This window comes from Crocodylus porosus, unplaced genomic scaffold (assembly GCF_001723895.1).
Source record: "Crocodylus porosus isolate Cpor-Errol unplaced genomic scaffold, CroPor_comp1, whole genome shotgun sequence".
Taxonomy (NCBI): domain Eukaryota; kingdom Metazoa; phylum Chordata; order Crocodylia; family Crocodylidae; genus Crocodylus; species Crocodylus porosus.
In genome coordinates, this window is record NW_017728914.1 from 34,067,472 (window position 1) to 34,086,236 (window position 18,765).

The following is an 18,765-nucleotide window of genomic DNA, read 5'->3' on the forward strand; positions in this document are numbered from 1 at the left end:
ATCTTCACACTGAAATCCAGGGGAGTTTCTCTTTTAAGAAGTCCAAGACATCAGTAATAGAAGCTGCATTTTGGATTGTAAAAGCATTGTGAAGAACCTCTGTAGTAACACCTGCCTTCATACAGGCCAAATCTGTAAACACGTACTAAAGGACTTTTCCTATGGCGGGATTTGGTCAGTTTTTGGCTCGGCCTAATGCTGGGGAAGACTGAAGGAAGACCTGCAAAACTAATGAGCTGTAATGAGTTGATGTTCTTATCACAGCTGCTTAAAATGAGATCAAACAACGTTACAATGCAAGAGCTGAAAAGTGAAAATGACCATGTGCTTTTATTGTCTCCATTGAATAAGATATTTTCATTTAATGTCTCGCAAAAATCCGTGCTTGTTAAAAACAAATTCCTCTGATAGCATCTGGAACAAAATGAAAGACTAATTCTTGATTAATAGAGATCAATATTCTGTCTTCATGCTCTTATTTTATTTTTGATGAAGCCTCTAAATAGGCTATTTATTGATGCACTTCTTGCCGGAAGTCTCTTCAGGAAGAGACTTGTTGAAAGAAGACTGTAACATTGACTTTGTTTTCAGCGTGCTAGCTGGAATCTTGCACATTTGGCTTTCTGCTTGTAATTGGTCACCACAAAATACGCATGCTCTTCCTCGGTGATTAGTGTGCTGGAGCATCATGAGACCTGAAGGACTGAATGGTAGATGTGTACTCTCAATCTTTAGAGGTTTTAGTTTTGAAAGTTGCAAAAGTTCCTTTGTTAACCAATTTTTGATCAAACATCCAGGAGCCACTTCAGACTAGAAAAGACATCAATCTTCTGACGGAGACAAGCACATGTTGTTTTAAGTCAGCAGGCCTGCTTGCTTGTCTAAAGTCTTCGTCTTGGACAGAAATGATTCCAGGCCTCAATAAAAATACAGAGGGGAGCTTTTATTTCAACTGATTTAATTTTATCAAGGTTGGAGGTAATGAGCACAGCATAGTCTTTCTCTTAGGGCACAGGGTTTCCATGAAACGGTCTTAACGCAGGCAAGAACTGGCTTGTTATCCTGAAGATCTTTTTATCTGCTGTCTTAATTATGTATCGGTATTCAGTCCATATGTATTTAACAATATGCTGTCAATCTCCCAGTGCAATGAATGCATCGCGATGAAGGCATATTGCCATGGCTCTGCTAAAATTGACTGGCGTGTCCCCACTGCATAATTAACCTTGGCTTGTGTGCAGGCTTTAGTCCAAGCATCCTTCAGTAGCCCAGGAAAAATGCCACTGGGTGCTGCTTGAAGCCCCAGGTTGCTTAAGTCAGAACCTAAAATCTGTTTTTTCAGTGACGGTGCAGGCATGATCATCTTTGCTGCCAATTCTCTGCCCTTCTCACCACGCTTCTTGAAAGACAGACAACAGTTGATCATACTGGGAAGGAGTCCTGGAGCATTTCAGTCAAAGAGCAATGGCACGTACCCCTAGAGACACGCAAGCGGGGACCAAACCAGGGTGGAGGCAGCAGTACAGGCCAAGCCTTACTTTTGTGGATTCTCACCTGCCTAAGCTCCCCTGGCTTCCTACTGCCACGTGCCATTCACTGGCATTAATGGGTAGAGTTGCAGCTTTTTTTTAAATATAGATGGGGGTGGGGGATGCAAAGGTAAATCCTGTAGAGGAGTAGTTCTCAGCCTTTGTTGTACGAGGACCCATTTGTAAACATCCATGGCCGGTCCCAACCTAGTAAATAATTTAAGTAGACAACAGCTCCTGCTGACCTACAGCCCCCAGGCCTCCCGAGTGTGTGGAGCATGGGAGGGGGGTCCCCAAGCAGTCCCTTGCAGGCTGGAACTGTCAACTTGCAAGGGAAAACCCACAGTTTCCCACATTTTTCTCCTTTAAAAGAATCCATTTTCAAAGCTTGTTTGTGACCCTTTCGTATATTCTTGCGACCCACTTTTAAGTCATGATCCCTGAGTTGAGAAACACTGCTGGAGAAGATAAGATACGGTGACACTGGTTAGCTCTAACTACTTTTCTTGGTCAAATGTCTTGCCCTTGATTTTATAACTACTGTTGTGTTAGTGAGTTTCTGTTTAAACCAGCCTGGAATTTATAGTCTACCTTAAGCTCAGTCCTGGCCATGTGATGCCACTCTAGGGAACCATCAAAGTAAAGAATATCTTAGTCTCTTAACTGTTAGGATGTTCCTAATAAGCAGCCTCTTGCTTCAAGGGCACAAGCTTTGCTGGAGTTCCCCAGTTAGATTTGTCCATTTCTGCAACGCTGCCTGTTTCGGTCCTGCAGGTGGAACTTGATTTGGGTTTCAGTGTATGAAACACTGGCCCTGATGCTCTTGCCAACTGTGGGCCCTCGGAGGAGCAGTGACTCCAGATGAATAGGAAGATTGTTCTGAAGAGATGCTGCTGGCGCTATAAAATGGCAATCTGTGTCTGGCTAGCGTTGTCTTGGCTCTGAAAGTTCCTGCATGCCTGCTCCCTGCAGTGGGGGCCTTCAGAGAATAGGTACAAACTGCCAGGTGTTTCTTATTGTGCTCTCTGCTTCCAGTATTTAAAGGGGGGGGGTGGGAAAGGACACAACTGCAGCTTTTAAACTAGGGAGGATGGGCTCGGAGACCCTCATCTCTTGTAGCAGGCTCCCACTTCATGAAGAGTGTATCCCACTACTCCGAGATGGCCAGCAACTTATAAAATGCCATCTTTTCATGTTGTAGTAGCTATATTCTTCTTGTGGACAAAACAAAGAATCATTCTAGCAGTCTTCCTAAATGCTCCTTGCTAAAGCAGTGTACATGTGTGATTTGCCTCTCTTTCTAGAAGCGCCAGTCTCAGCCTTGCTGGTGATCGGAAAAACGGGTTTCCCATGGCCTTCTGGGTAATGTGCATGTGTGTTCCCTGGCTAAGCCTGGCATCATCAGATTGGATTTAATAGGTAATCCTTTTATACAGCACTCTAATCTGAACGATTTCTTCACTGTAAACCATGCCATTCCTTGAAGCTAATAGATTAAAAAATTTACCGCACTACTGAAAACAGCTTTCGTTGTATAGAGCTGTGGCAGGTTTTGGAAATGTATTTAAATATCAAGATGGGGACCCCTCCACCTTTCAGTTACTTTTCTGAATTGGCGTAGCAGTGCAGGTACCACATGCCTCTTGCCTAATTGAACTCTGGTACTTGGGTGCCTTGTCAGGTGTTCAAGGGGAAATACTGTCTCCTGGCTTGTCTCCATCTTCCATTCTGGGTAGCTTTTTATTGCTGTCCAGCATCCTTTTCTAGATGTTGTGCAGAATTGGCCTTGTCCCCAGTGAAATGACATGCAGTGTGTGTGGAATATCACACACCAGTGCTTTAGATAATGTCACTAAGTAGAGGAAAGCATTGCCCATCCACACACAGCTCTAGAGCAAGCCATAGCAGTTCAATTTGCGTCAAGGCCTAGGGTACATTACAGAAAATAACAGCATTCCTAATCAGGCATTTCTAAAATGCTATTTCTTAAGGGCTCTAGATTATTGTAAAATAGAGAAAAAAACAGATTAACAGTCTGTCTAGATCCCCTGACACTCTTTGAAACACCAAAGCTATTACGCAGGAAGGATTTTTGCGAGTGATATCTTTTACTGGACTAAGTGTGTGGTGGACTGATGCTGTTGTCACATGCAGTGTTTATAGCACACTCACCTGTCTTGAATGGGGTAAAAGGCTACTTTTTTAAGCTGGGTGCTCAATTGGGATACCAGATCATGTCCTAAAGCCTGGGGGTGGGGGTGGGGGGGTGTTCTTTGTAATGAAAAGGAGACTTAACCTTGTTCCCAGACCTTGCTATGTCTCTGCAAAGGCCAAAGCCGGGTTTAGAGTTGTGGATAGCTTCATTCTAGCTACACCACAAAACTGTTGCATTTAACAAGGCTTCCCATCCTTGTAGGAATTGCAGGTAGACGGGAGCTCAGGAGTCCGTGTGCAAGGATCTATTTTTCCAGATGACTGGTAAGAACGACCCTACTACTTGATTCCCATGTGATGCTAAAAGCGCTAGTACATCCTCCACCCCTACCCCAAGAGCCCGGGCTTCAGAATATCGCGTGTCCGATGCTAAAAATCCACAGAGAGAAAATTTCAGAAAACGTTTATTTTTTTTTTTGTTTTTGTTCTGTTTTCATTTTTTTTAAACTGGAATCAGCATGAATGTATGGTTCAATAAATATATTTTTATATACACTTAACAACAGAAATTTTACATTCCATCTTCAAACTGCTGAAATAGAACTTTTTTGTTTTTAAAATTTTGATTTTTTTTTTTACAAGCCAAAAAAATAATCTGCCATTGCTTCTGTGTGTCTGTATGTCCATGCAAACTGTACTCATAGAAGTTACAGGTTTTGTTCTTTATGAAGTAAAAATATTAATCTTAACGAAGCAGTTGCTCTACACTCTGTGCCCAAATATAGCAAAACACGTCCTTAAATGGAGCATTAAGGCCATACCAATTGTATACATATATACAAATAAATTCAACTACAAAAGACAGGAAGTCACTTTTTTAAGGTGGGCAAGGGAGAAAAGTAGCACATTTTTTTTTTTTCATGTCTAAATGAGTTGTTTTTTATCTTGGAAAACATAGTGCTTATCTCTCTCTAAGATGTGTATTTTCTGTATTTCTCCAGTCCTGGCTGTATTCTTGAGGATAGTAATATGAAATCAAATCTCCCTGATCCCACTCATAGGTCCCACCTGACTCCCTCCTTTTGAACATATTTGATTGCCACAGAGCCAGTGATAGTGCTACAGATGCAAATGGTTTCAGCTCAGGTAAGAGCTCATTGAGCGTGTGCCATTAAGTTCTATTGCAGCAGGATAATTAAGACCAAACTCAAGCTTCCCTTTTAGGTATGGAGGTAGTTGGGGAGCAATTGAGGGCTGCCCAATTATCTCTTCCTGCTTATCCGAATTTGGGGAAGAGAAAATATCTCCCCTGTAAACTCCTTGCAAGAGGTGGACCTTTATCTCAGAACCTCCATTGCAATGCAGCAGACAACCCAGACATAACTGGGTGAATCTGAACACTTTCTGTTCCTAATTGTTAGGCTGCTACTTGCAGTTACAGGTCAAAAGCACTAAAATGGAACAATAACAAAAATCTTTCTTTAAAGGCTTATTAGAACAGGAAGGGTTTGAAAAATCCAATTGACTTGTTGCCTTCGAGGCTATTGCTTGCTTTCAGTGCTTTATTCTTATGGCAGAATGAATGCAAACTACTTGGTTTCATTGCAGATCCTGCTGACTTCTTTTCCCCTTTCATTTTGTACAGTGTTCTTCCAAAAGTGCATTAAATAGGTTACAAATGGTGTAGGGTAATGGTTACAGGCAGGCTGGGAAAACCAGTGAAGTCCCAGTCTTTAAAGTGGAAAGATTAAGATGGAGGAAGAAAACCAAATTGTGCAGTAGCTATTAACAGGGTTTAGACTTTGATATGCAATGGGAATTAATGGTCATTCATAGGCCAAAAATGCTAAAAAGGTGTTTCCCTTTGTACAGGCATCTTACAGAATGGAGAGAGAAAGAGATACAGAAAATAAAAGAAAAGTATCACCTCTCAGTCATTTAAAAAATGTACTGGGAAGCACTTTTTTGTAGGCATAGTCTATGGGGCCTGACCTGAGGGTCAAATTTATCCTATGGTTCGTGCTTCTGGGATACTCTGCGCCATCATATTTCAAGGACATGGACAAAAACCCAGTGCTTATGCACTGAGCCATTCCCTGTATTGGCGTCTGAACTCTGCAGTTGCGGATTAAAAATAGTTTCTACTAAGTATATGTTTTCCCCTCCAAAGTAATGTCATGTATGTATAGTTTTATTCTTAACAGAAAGAACGTATTAAGCAATTATAAGGGCTTGTTTTGCTTCTGAAGATGCATTTATTCACCTAAAAAAAAAAAAAAAAAAAAAAAGTTAAATTGTGGGTGGTATGTATGTTTCTTGGAAGGGAAGAGAGCTCGGCTTGCTTTTTTTTTTGGCCAATTATATATGTGTATTTGCACTGCTTCTCTCTCTTCATGTGTTAATACTCTAGAAATGGCAGGTGTCACATTGCGATATAACACAAGTACACAGCATATCCCATGCGATCCCCATCCCCCATGACGTGCTGATGTGCAGCTGTTGGTTGGGCGGTTACAAACAGCTGTCCCATGTGTCTGTACATCTTTTATGGTGTTCAAGGACTTTCCAGAATGGCATGAAACCATGCTGCGGGATGATATACAGTGAAACGCATGGGACTCCTGCACCTTACACCATTGTAGGAGAAGTCCTTGGCGGGTTGCTTCCGCTTGTCACGATGCCTTCGTCTTTCAGTGTCTCAAGCCGAGGTGTGAGCGGCTTGTAGCAAGTGCCTTCCAACTTCAGCTCCATACAAATGCGAAGTGAGTTCAGTTCTTGTTCGAAGCGGCTCAGTGAGTTCATAAAATAGGTGTGAGCTCTGGCTGCTGTTGGTTGGAGCTATCAGTTCTTTCTTAAGCAGGCCCTGACAGGGCAAGGTTTTTCCTTGTCTGCTACACATGGCTTCTGTTTCACAGCAGGAAGGAGCTGGTCCCAGCCTGGCATTTTGGGATAATTTACGCACCTCACAGGTGGATGAAGTCAGTTGGCTGTTGGCTTTGTGCCTTGTGCCAGTGCCTATAACTTAATCTGAATTCCCAGCGTTGGCCTGCCCCTCGTACCTTTCTGAGCAAGGAGCAGGAAACGCAATGTTCGTTGTACAGCAGGACTCGGGGATCGCTGTGGGCAGCAGTCCTGAGCCTGAAGATCAAGTCCATGCACTGCGTGTTTTTCATCCCATCAAGGCACCCCTACTCCATCTCTGCTATTCACGTCCCTGCACAATGTCACTCCTATGACCAAAGACCTTTCCCAAGCTGACAGACCCCCACATTAACCTGCCTCCCAAGCTCAGCTAGCAGGGAATTGATATTTGGACGCTGTGTGTACCCAACTGGCTCTCAATGGGAGAAGACGGCATGGACAGCAGAGCTGCATGTGCATCTTCCAACCGCCCCAATGTACTCAGTGGCTTAGATCAGTGTTGGGACCTACTGGTGGATGGGGCAGCGAAACTTCCAGCAGGGTCCATTTGCTCTATGTATGTGGGTTTTTTTCCTTACCTGGGTTAATTTAGGGATTTGTCAGCTTGGTGGCCCTTTTTAAGCTTCACCTTGTGCCCTACTAACCTCCTACGTTGTCCCAGCATTTGAACAGTGCAAACAGTTTTGATCCAGACCTAGACAACTAAACTAGCAAGGGAGAAAAGAAAGAAAACCAATGCAAAGACGGAGACCAAGCTACAAAACTCTTATTCTGTTGCGTGTCCCTGAAGACATCCCCTTTTGATGTCAACAGGCCAGATTTGTCCCTGGATTGAACATGAAGTCTTGCTCGCTTACAGCAGGGCTGTGTTTGGCTCAGTGGGAGTTACAACAGGATTAAGGACACCGAGGACTTGAGAGTGCAGAGGTTTTCCAGAGCTGGAAGAGGCCTCCGCTGCTCCCTTTACTGCTAATGCCAATTACATTGCTTTTTGCCCACATTTGTGCAAATGGAGAGAATGCAAAATTATGGGCATTTTGCAAAAGAAATGGAATTGACCTAAATTCTGGTGAAGAAGCAGCATCCCTAACATGAAGCTGATGATCCTTGTTGGTGAGATGAGGTAGACAGGAGATCTAATGTGTTAGTGCATACGAGAAATGGGCTTGTGGAAGGAAAAGGAAAACTTATTGGTGTTCTTTCATACAGTTTACTTTTTGGGGGGCGGTGGGGAATGGCAGGGGTGGGATGCTCAAGAAACCCCTTTCTTGGTACCTCACCCCATGCAGCAAAGAAAAGAAACCCCTTGGATGGAGAGAGCTTGTTATAGTTCCTGCTTCACCGCTACAGCAAGGTCCATCCCTCCCTTGGTCCTTTGCATGTGAATGGCCAGCATTTACTTGTTCTCACCTGACAGATCTTGTCTTGTGCTTTGGCCTGTGCTGTGAGTTGGGGTTGCAGAGACATTGCTAATGCTCATCTGCCCTCCTCTAAGGTTCCCTTTGAAAATTCACAGGCTGTAAATCCTACCCCCCCACCCTCCTCCATTAAGGCATTAAGCAAACCCCTGTCATTTCCACCCCGTCCCCCATCTGTGCTACAGCACTTCCATGTCACTGCCCCCCAAGGTACTGTGCAGAGCTGCCTGCTCTTGTGAGAGTGGAGCTAGCTAGGAGCAATGTTAAATGCTCACAACATGATTTTCTGTCATTAGCAGGATGGGAGCAGCCAGGTGGCTCAAGCAGCCATTTCTCCATCACAGGTGAGGGTATTTTTTTTTTTTTTTGGGTGAGTGCATAAGGAGGGAGGCATCAGCAGTGTAGCCTTGACATCCCTTTAATATTGCATAGCTTTATTTCAATAACCATTTGCTCCTATCAAAAGAAAGCGCCAAGGAGCAAGCGCTGGCTGGCGTCAATCAGGAGTCTCACCCGAGCCGGCCCCCCAAGGCTTGGGGTTGGAAAGGGAGTTAGAGCCCTGAGGAAGAGCTGTTATTACAGTCAGCTCCAGCTCTTGCGCAGCCTGGCTGCAATCCTTATGCAAAAGCTGCTGCCCCACAGTGTTATCAACCCAGGTGCAGGTGCTCGAAGCCGAAGCCTGAGCAGTGCTTTCACCAGAGCTGGTAACCTGCCCGCATGGCAGCTGAGCCACTCTGGTGCTGGGAGTCTGCCAGTGCCTGCCCGCGTCCCCAGGGCACCCAGAACTGCTGCCAGATCCACCCACAAGTACTGCAGGGTGGCCCAGTTTGCATCCATGCTGGCAACCACTGGCTATGCTACAATTGCTAGCAACACACCCAGCCTAGGGCTGCAGCTGGGAAGCCCTGTAGCCTGACTAGTTTTGCAGTTTGGCTAACCTCGGGGCTGGTCACTTAGATGGGGTTGGACTTGATGATAGGTCCCTTCCGCCCCTAAAATCTTTGAAATCTAGATCCTCTCTACAGCAATGACACACCCTCTGGCTCACAATGTGGGCAACCTGCACCAATTTAACCAAGGTGGGATGTTGCACTGTTTTAATTGAACCAGGGCAGCTTGGTGTGTGAATACTCTTATTCTGGTTCAATCCTGACTTCCATCAGGCCAGCTCGCCGTGACGTACGTCACAGCAAATCCTTGACAGCACTGGAATGATTAAACTGGTGTAACCCGTTAACACATTTGACCCTGTCAAAGAATTTGGCTCTGTGGCAACCTGTAATGCACAGGCTGTTACCCAGCCACGGAACATGACAAGCAAACATGAGAGGAGAGGGATAAAAAAAGACAGCAAGTTAAGTAGGTGTATCGGTTGTCTTAGCAGCTATCAGATATCAGTTCCATGGCCCAGGAAGAATAGTACCCTCCAGTGACTGGCTCTAGCAGTCTTGTATTAAACCACAGTGCAAGAACTAAAACAACTTTCATGGTTGTCCCAGAGCTGAGCCCTATTCACAACCTACACCAGCCAGGTCAAGAACACAAAGCGTCTGTGCCACCCGCACCCACGGACAGAGACTGCGAAGTTAGGAAACCAAGGTTAGGAGAAACCCGGATGCTGTCCTGGGTGTTTTTCCACCCAATGGTACCTTGGTTTAGAGCTGAGCAAAAGGGACAAGTCGATGTTCTAGAGCAATGACTGACCCGCAAGACTGGTTGGTGGTGGAAGAAAAAGTTGAAAGAGCTTCTCTTGAAAGCGGGAGACATGCCGGACTTCTGCAGGGATGTGCATGTGGATACGTGTGCATACGTGCATGAACACACACACGTGCATAAAAGGTAAAGAAGAACATCATGGTGACTGCCTGCAGTGATTTTTTTCCCCATGCTCATGTCTCCAGAAGGCTTCACATTTCCAAAGCCAACAGGCCCTGACCCTGGGGTATGGATGTGCATGCTGCTGTGGTGCTGTTCCCCCCTTGCTGCGTGATGTGTGCTGGGGACAGGCTTAACTGCTGCTTTTCCTCTCCCCATTGCCACCACCTTTGTGGCCTGGACTTGTCTCAGTTCTAACAATAGCCCTATAAGCAACACCGGGGCAGCATCCGGGTAGGAAGGAGATGACAGAAGAGGACTGAGAGGATGCACCCTGGCAATATAGGACCTCAGTACCATGTCTGCTTCCCACATTGCCAGATACCTACACAGAGTGAAATTGTTCCTTGAGCTTATGCTGCACTTGGGGAGCTTCTTCCTTTCAGCACCTAGGGACAGGCCATATGGTGGGGAGGGGGCCTTAGAGTGGTATCAATTAAGAGCTAATTATTGAACAATAACAGGGATGATGGAAGTTTCCTAGACCAAGGGCATTTCCAAGGGGGGAAGAGGAGAAACAAATGAAACTTGGGTGGTGATAAAACAGAGAAGCCAAAAGCTACTTTGCAGCTCACAGGAATCAGGAGTTGAGCAGGAGTTGATCAAGGATACAAGATGCATAAAGCAAAGCAATGTAGATGCCATCACTCGTTAGAGAGAAGAGAGGATGCTAGGGCAACTAGTTGAGGAACTCTTAGGGACCCTAAAAATTATGTGATGCTAATCTTAATGCTCCAAAGAATGATCCAGTGTCATAATTTTCTGTGTATATAACGAGGGAGATTTCTTCAGAAGTAGGAGCTGAGTTAGGTATTTGGATAGGGCTGAGCCTGTCTCAGGCAGGGGGCTGGACTAGATGACTTTTGGAGGTCCCTTCCAGCCCCACTTCTCTGAGTCTGTGACCCAGGTCTGGACCATCCTTCCTGACAGCAGTGGGGTCACCCCAGGATAGATTTGGTTCCCTTCCCTTCTCATGTCAAATGAGCCCCTACCTATCCCTGATTCTTACCTTGTGGTTTGATTTAATAGGAAGCAGGATCCCAGTTGCAACCCCCCCACCCCAATCCTTCATGCCTTTCTGGAGGCGGCCCTTTAAATTTTGCAGCCTTCAAGAGGCTAATTTTGCACCTGGCTGTTGCTTGCTGTAGGTCCTTCCCTTCTGTTTGCTGGTAATTTCCCTTTGTTTCAACTCTGTTTCCCCTTTGTTATTCTTAGAGAGAGGCATATTCTCAGCAGGGCTTTGAGTATGTCTTCACAAAGTTAAGTATCTGCATAAGAAAAAAAAAACAACCCAAAAAACAAGCCCCAAGACTTTTTGCAGCTTCCTTAATGGGAAGGTGTTTTTCCCCTCAAGGATTTATCCTGGGGAGGGAGAATTGGCTAATCTGTGCTGGGAGGGGGAGGGAAAAGCTGGCTGGGCCCTTGCAGAGCTGAGCACTGGCAAAGCAGGCTGATCCCTCATCTTTGGGGTCTTCCTTGGGGGGGTGTCCGTGGCATGGAGGGGGATTGGAAGAGACTCCCATAGGATGGTGTTTGCTGGAGCAGCGCGAGTGGGGCTGGAGGATGAGGGAGTGTTCATGCTCCTGCAGACTGGGGCAGGTGGAGGGTCTCGGTTTAGATGGCATTTCCCAGCACTGAGTGCTAAGGGCAACAGAATGAGGCCTCCCTTCCCCTGATGTTTGTAGCTGGGAGAACTGGTCCACGTGGAGCAGGGCTGAAAGCACCTCGTGTCTCTGTGCTGGACGATGCCCCTGGCTCAAAGCCTCTGCTGTGGAGCGGGGGGTTAAATGCACTGAACAGATGTGCTTGCAAATAACAAACGTGGAAGGGGCTAACTTTGGTTCCCAGACTTGCGGCCTGGGTTTCTGGGGGCTGGGAGCATTGTCAGAAGAGCTGCCTGTGTGTTTGCTTGGCCCACGGGTACCTGGGGCAAAGCGTGGTGTGACTCAAAAGGGTCCAGAAGGAAACGAGGCCAGGGGAGACCTGGAAGGAGGAAGCTCCCAAGGCTTCTAGATGAACCTGGCTGAGGCTGCCTCTGTGCCGGGCTGCTGACTCCCATTGCCAGGTGCCCCAAGAGCCAGGTTTTATGCTAGAGCTTGGTGGAGAGAGCAGCAGCTCACCTGAGAGGCAGGCAGGCAGGGGGATTCCTGCCATAAGAAAGGCTTTGACTTTGGAGGAGGCTGGGGAGTGGGGTACCTGGAGAGCTCCAGGTGCAGAGGCAGAAAGGGAAGGTGGCAAAAGAAAAATCCCAAGAACTGGCTCAGCGATGGTTTGAAAGTTGCTCAGCCAGGATGACTGCCTCGTGCTCCCAGCACGGTGCTGGCAATTGAGGCCAGGCTGCCGGACTGACCTGGTTTGACTCAGCAGTTGCATAATGCCTGGGACAGGAAAGCAGGGATCTGTGAGTTGGTGGCACTGCAGGACAGTGGCTCTGCTGGTCTGGTCTGTGAATAGCTCCAGACACAGTGCGTCCGGGCTGGAAATCCCTGCGATTACTAGCTGAATTCCCTGGGATCAACCAGGACAAGTGGGGCAGGGTGGAAAGTGAAGCCAGAGGAAACCAGGGAGGATTTGCATGAACAGTCCTTCCTCAAGGCCTGCCAGGGTCCCCGCCAGTGACCCTCCTGGCAGCCCCTCTGATCCTGAATAGAAATGTTTGGGGAAGGGGCTCCAGGCTCCCTCCGGTGAGGTGTTGAATGCGCTTCTGCATTGAGATCAACAGGCAACATACAGCTCGTATTAAGCAAGTCACTGAGTCTGGAGAATCCCAGCCTCCAGGGAATGAATCCTTTCAAGAGCTGATGTGTCCATAACACCTGGCCAGCGTGCTCAGGCAGGGCTTGCATTGCAGCATGCGGATAAAGGGCTTCCTAGAAGAAGGAGCAAGGTTGGCATGTTGCAGCTGGGATGTACGAGAGGCCGGGGCTCTTTTGCAGCATCCCTGATGGGACCAAGTGTGTAGCAGGGAAGAGATGTCTGACCTTCCTTCCTGGAGGGAAGGCAGCAGTGAGACATCTGTCCCTGCCCATTTGCACTTGGAAGGTCTGAGTCAGGTGCAGGGGAGGGAAGGTTATTCTCAAAGAGAAAGAGGTGGAGGATGGCCTACAGTGAGCCCTATTGTCATGTCAATGATGCAATGGCCAGAGGGGATTCTTGCCTTGATCACCTCCATTTCCAACTCAAAGTTGGTTTAATTGCATTTTTGCATGTAAAGTGCTGGCCCTTCCATTTACTGAATTGCACGTTAAACCCTTCAGGGAGAAGGAAGAAGGGGCAGCAGAAAAGGATGTCATAAAAATGCATGTACCTGCACACACACACACACACACACACACACACACACACACACACACAAGCCATTCTGCTCCAATCTGTATGTTCCCAGCCAGACATGTTTCATCTCCCTAGTAGTGGTCCAGTGCCGGTTTGAATTTCTTTATTGGGCACCCTCCGAATATGATTCCCATCGGAAGTTTTTGATGCAGTTGTCTGGCTTTACTCTTACATGCTGACCTAGCATGTGGGTGGAAGTATCCCAGAGCCAGGGCGTTGCCAAGGAGGGAAGAAGAGACTGTGAAATGTGGGTGGTGATAAAAAAGAGAAGCCACATGCCACTTTGCAGCTCAGGGGAATCAGGCTGATGAGAGAGTTGATCAAAGGCATGAGAGGCGTAAGCAAGGAAGCATAGATGCCATCGCTGCTTACCACCAAACAATGAGGTAAACAGACTATTCCAACTTTTCTTTGAGCCTAACCTACATAGAAAACAAACTTTTCCAAACAGGAGATTTTACCACACCTTCAAGTCTCCTATGAAATAGGAACTTCCATTTCTACCCAGGAGAACTTTTAGTCTTTTCTCCGATGCCTGATGGTGTTTGTGCCTGAAAGCTTGCAATTAAAGATTTTTTTTGCAAAAATCAAGTTGGTCGAATAAAAGCTATCACTTCTATCGCAAGTCCTGATCACTCCTTAAAGAGAGGAGAAGATGCTGGAGCAACTAGCTGAGGAACTCTTAATGGCCCTAAAACGGGGGTGGTCAATTATTTCAGGTGGAGGGCCACTTACTGAGTTTTGGCAAGCTATTGAGGGCCACATGAAAGCAGCCAGAGGCAGATAAATATTAATTTTCTAAATGTTTAGGGGCCCCATGGGCTGGATAGAATGGCCTGGCGGGCCACATCCAGCCCATGGGCTGCATTTTGCCCACCCCTGCCCTAAAAAGTGATGGTTTCTGTGTTGGAGCTAATCTTAATGCCCCAAAGATCCAGTGTTATAATTTTCCTTATATATAATGAGCGAGATTTTTGTTAGAAGAAGTAGCCAATCTTCCACGATCACCCACCTCCCTTTTGAAAAGCTTGGGCCTTGGAATGATAGCTCTCCAGTGGTCTAAGGAATGACAGCCCAATCCTTTCCCCCTGAAACGGGGGTTAGGCAAAAGACTGACATGGATGCAAGATGAGCCCCAAGACTGGAGCTACAGAAGTGGTGGACAGGAGCTTGCCAGAAGCAAGGTGGAATAGGAGGAGGAACAGGATCCCCCAGCGCCACACTGCATTAGAGGAGCTGGCAGAGGCAGGTCTACATCCTTGTAACTCTGTTTGCAAAAACCTGATATTCTACTGCTGGGCAGATGGCTCACCTCACCTCGCCTGCAAGGGTAAGGAGTTTCTTGCAATTACCTTTGAAGCTTGGTTTCTGGGCTGGTTCCAGACTGACAATCCCTAGGCTTGAATAAAGAAGGGGAACAAACTGCAAAAATATGATTTTTGATACAAGCTATGGAAAACAGTCAACCACTGAAACCCCCTAAACCTTTTCTCTATGGAAACACTCTTTTTATTTTTTACAAAACTAATTCTAAGAAGTTGAGATCCTTTACCACCTGCTTCAGAAATGGGCGGCAGCCTCAGGACTGCAGATAACATATAGCATATGGTTGTGCTAATTTGAAGTGGCTAGCTCTGCTTTGGAGTGGGTTAGACCCCAGCAGCAAAAGCCCTGCTCTTTTGTGGGGAATGGGGGACCAGTATTTAAAAAAGTTAGTAACTTTTATTCTGTTGGCAGAAGGATTTTTGGGTTTCCAGTGGCCTTGGGGCCTCATCCTAACAAAACAAGTAGTGTCCACTTAAACCGTAGGCAATCACATGTTTCAGAGGAAGCAAGTGCTTAGGTGTATGGCTGGATTTGAGCGTGGCCAGTTTTCTACAGGACCAAGCACCTCCTGGCTTATCCACCCCTTCTCACAGAGCTGCAACTCTCAGGGCTGACCACAGCAGGAGGACCCGACTCCCAGCTGATTTTGATCATGAATAAAAGCTTAAAAAATAAAATAGCAAGGTCAAATAGAAACAAAACCAGCCACTTTCCTTCTAGATGGCTAACACATTTTCCTACCCCTGCCCATATTGTTAGATGTGAAAAATAATTCAATTTCTTAATTTTCCTCCACTGATCTGGAAATAAGGGGGGGGGAGGGGGGGAAGGGGAGAATTTTCAGCAGTGCCGAAGTGCAATTTTGCCCTTTTTTATCCGCGGATCACTCTTTTTCCTTTTCTTTTCTTTTTTTCCCCTGTAGCTGTTCAGTAACAGTATGAATTGCCCTAAAATCCACCCTTGAGACCGATTTCCACAAAGGAGCGACTGCTGGAGGAATTGATCATATCCAGCCGTATCAGAACCCGGCCATGCAAGTCAAGAAACCCAGAGGCCTTTGCTAATGAATATTGATAATCGTTATAAAGCAGCATCTTTGGAAGACAGCACAGGTTAGGAACGCGGTTTGCTTTAGACTGTGCGGAGCAAATGCAGTAAACTACGTGATAGAGAAAAAGGCGGTGGCAACGCTGCCATAATTGCCAGCCCTTGGATCCTGCAGGGATGAGTATTAAAAACAGAGGTCTTGTCTAGACGGTGAGATTGACTAGCAGAACTGTAGCAGCCTGGCTGTTTCTAGCTGCCTCGCTGTATTTATGCCATTACAGCGTTGCTGGTATGACCTTCCCTGCGGACACGCGGTTTCAGAAGTGCCAGTCAGTGTCAGCACGCGGATGGGCCCTTTGAGGGAGAGATGGTCTAAATTCGAAGTGACGGCTTGAGGTGGGAGAAGTGACAGGGCTCGGAGCAAATGACACATGTTGGGCCCCGAGCTCAATCCGTTGCCTTTCCTGCATTGGCTCGAACCCCCTAGGATCCCACCGTGTGAGCATCCCTCTGCGGCTACAACGGGACTGTCAAAGTCCTTGCGTGCCCACAGGAAGGATGGTTATGGGGTTGGGGCGCACGTCCTCTAACGGCTCAAACCAGGCAGGACTCAAGATGAGCCCAAGTGGCCAAAATGGGTCGTTAGATTTTGGGGCCAAATTACCCCAGCACATCAAGGGTGGGGGGAATTGGACTCGGGCACTTCTCTACACAAGACCCATTCTCCTCGCTTCCTGAGCCCCAGATTATGCCCTATGCATAGGATGAAGTGGGAAAAGTGAAGGGTAGCATCGTCCTTGGGTGGGTCCAAGCAAGATGAAGATTTCCTGCCATTGTAAGTGGTGCATCTGATCTGGGGATAGCCTAGCAGGCACTTCCTTCTTGCAGCAAACCCAACCCGGACATCCTGGCAGTAGTTGGCAGCTCCTCTTCGGAGCAGCACCAAGCCCTGCTGCTGCTCCCCTGAATTGGCAGTATTGCACATCATATTTCACTACCTCTCTAGCAAAGGCCTAAGAAAATATACTGTGTGTTTCTCTCGCATGTGCAATGGAAACCACCCCCTCCACCCACCTCCCCTCTCTCTTCCCCATCCCCTCCCTTTTTATTTATTTTTTTTAAATAAAGTGAATTTAGTGCCAGTGAAAGGTGCTATCGTGGCAGCCTTGGAGGCCAACCTCTGTCTCCCCAGCGAAGAAGACCACTGGGGAAACTAAATAAACTTTCTCCGCACTGGCCCTCTTCCTCCATCACCGATACTGGTCTTACGCTAGAGTGGCCTTTGGTCTCCATGTTGGGCCTCTCTGCTCCAAGGCTGCCAACTGTGCTACTGGTTGTAGATCAGGAACTGATCTAAGACCCCCAAACACAGTCCTCCCTCCTCCTGTTACAGGGTGGGTTGTGACTGAGCTGAGTTGGGGACCCAGAGGGGGTAGGCACCCTATTGCCTGGCCCGTCTGCTCCCCCTGCATGAAATGGGATGAAGTGGTGCTTTGAGTTGCATATGGTGATGCCCCTCCTGCAACAGGGAGTCTGTTACCTGCCAAGGCAGGAGGGGATCAGACCTCTGGCCCCAGCCAGCCTTTGCCACATCCCAAGTCCTCATGCAGCTCTCGTTGTTTAGCATCCCGGGCTCTTATGTTCCAGTCCATCCCCCACCCCTAGTGCATCAGTGCAACTGATTGTCTCATCCTTTCCATACGCTCTGTCTCATCTCTTCTCGCTCGCTAAAGTGCAAACAAATCATAAGGAGTCTTCCAACCTTGGCAGCGCGTGGCTGGGTCTCTGGATTGCAGGTGGTCCCAAAAGCAGGAACCAAGGAGCAGTGATCACCTGCACAGACCCTGAGCCTGACCCGCAGTGCTGAGAAGAAATGCATAAAATGCATGGCACTTTCATCACGAGCTTCCAGCCCGCTTGCACCCACTTTCTTTCTCCCGCACACCTCCCCCCATCCCCACCCTCTGTAAACTTCCATGACTTTCCCTTCTCTGCATTTGCTTGGCTTCACTGGCTCCCTCCCAGGATAGTATCTTCCTACCACCTGCCAGGGAGACAAAGCCTTGCTCTTCTTTCCCTAAGCATTAAAGCTAAATGCAGCACCAAAACATTACAAAAATATAGTGGGGCTGTGGACTCGGCCTCCAGCCTATACCCGCTATGAAATGTCCGAAAATAATGACCGCGCTCTCTGTACATCTTCTATTGCCCCCCACCCCAACCACGACCCAATACAGCTTCAGTTCTCTTATTTCTCTTGCTACAAGGTGCAACATCGAAATGCCTGGATTCTTTTGTACTTTACTCTGTAACACCCAAGTCCAACCCCCTTTCGAAACAAATATGGCATAAGAGGGCTGAAACCAACACTGTCTTAACAAAAAATTGCACTGCTTTCAGTGTTACGGGTGTTGACTAGATTGTCATTCATTTGGTATGTCTCAAAGGACAGAATAGACTTGCAAATTTCGATGGATGCTTATGACATTTTTCAGGCCCCCATTGGGCCACTCCAGTGTAGGGGGTGGGAGAAACGATATCTTTGATCAGGAGTCACAAAATAAGTTGATTTGCAAATGCTTGACTGGGGAAAAGGGAGTGTGTGTGTGTGGGGGGGTGGAAAACAACAAATGATCTAACTACTATTCCTGACCTCTTTCCTAACCACCCCCCCCTTTCCCCTCCCCAGTCCATCCAGTCTTCAAAACACCGAACCTGGAGAATAATATAATGAATTTCTGGTATGGGGTTTGGGTTTTTTTTGTTTTTTTGGGGGGGTTTTGCGTGCTTGGCTGGAAACTGGTATGGCCTTTAAATAGCAAAAGTCAGAATAAAGCGTAATTGCAGTAATTCCGCACGTGGAATCATGAAACATTCCAGTGACGTTAGAATCTAAGCTGTTAATAGGCTAAAAAAAGAGGGATTTTGTTGGGTTTTTTTGGTAGGGGCGAGGGTGGTTGGTTGGGGTTGTTTTTTTTTGTTTTGTTTTTTTTTGCATTATAATTAAGCATGGATATATATTAAATATATTACATTGCTTGGACTGCTGTTGAAGCAATCCTGACCTTCCTATGCTGTAAAACTAGCCCCCTGCAATCCCCCAACTCAAGTTTCACGAAAGCTTCTTTCCCCACCCCCAGAATCCTCAGTTCATGTACTGA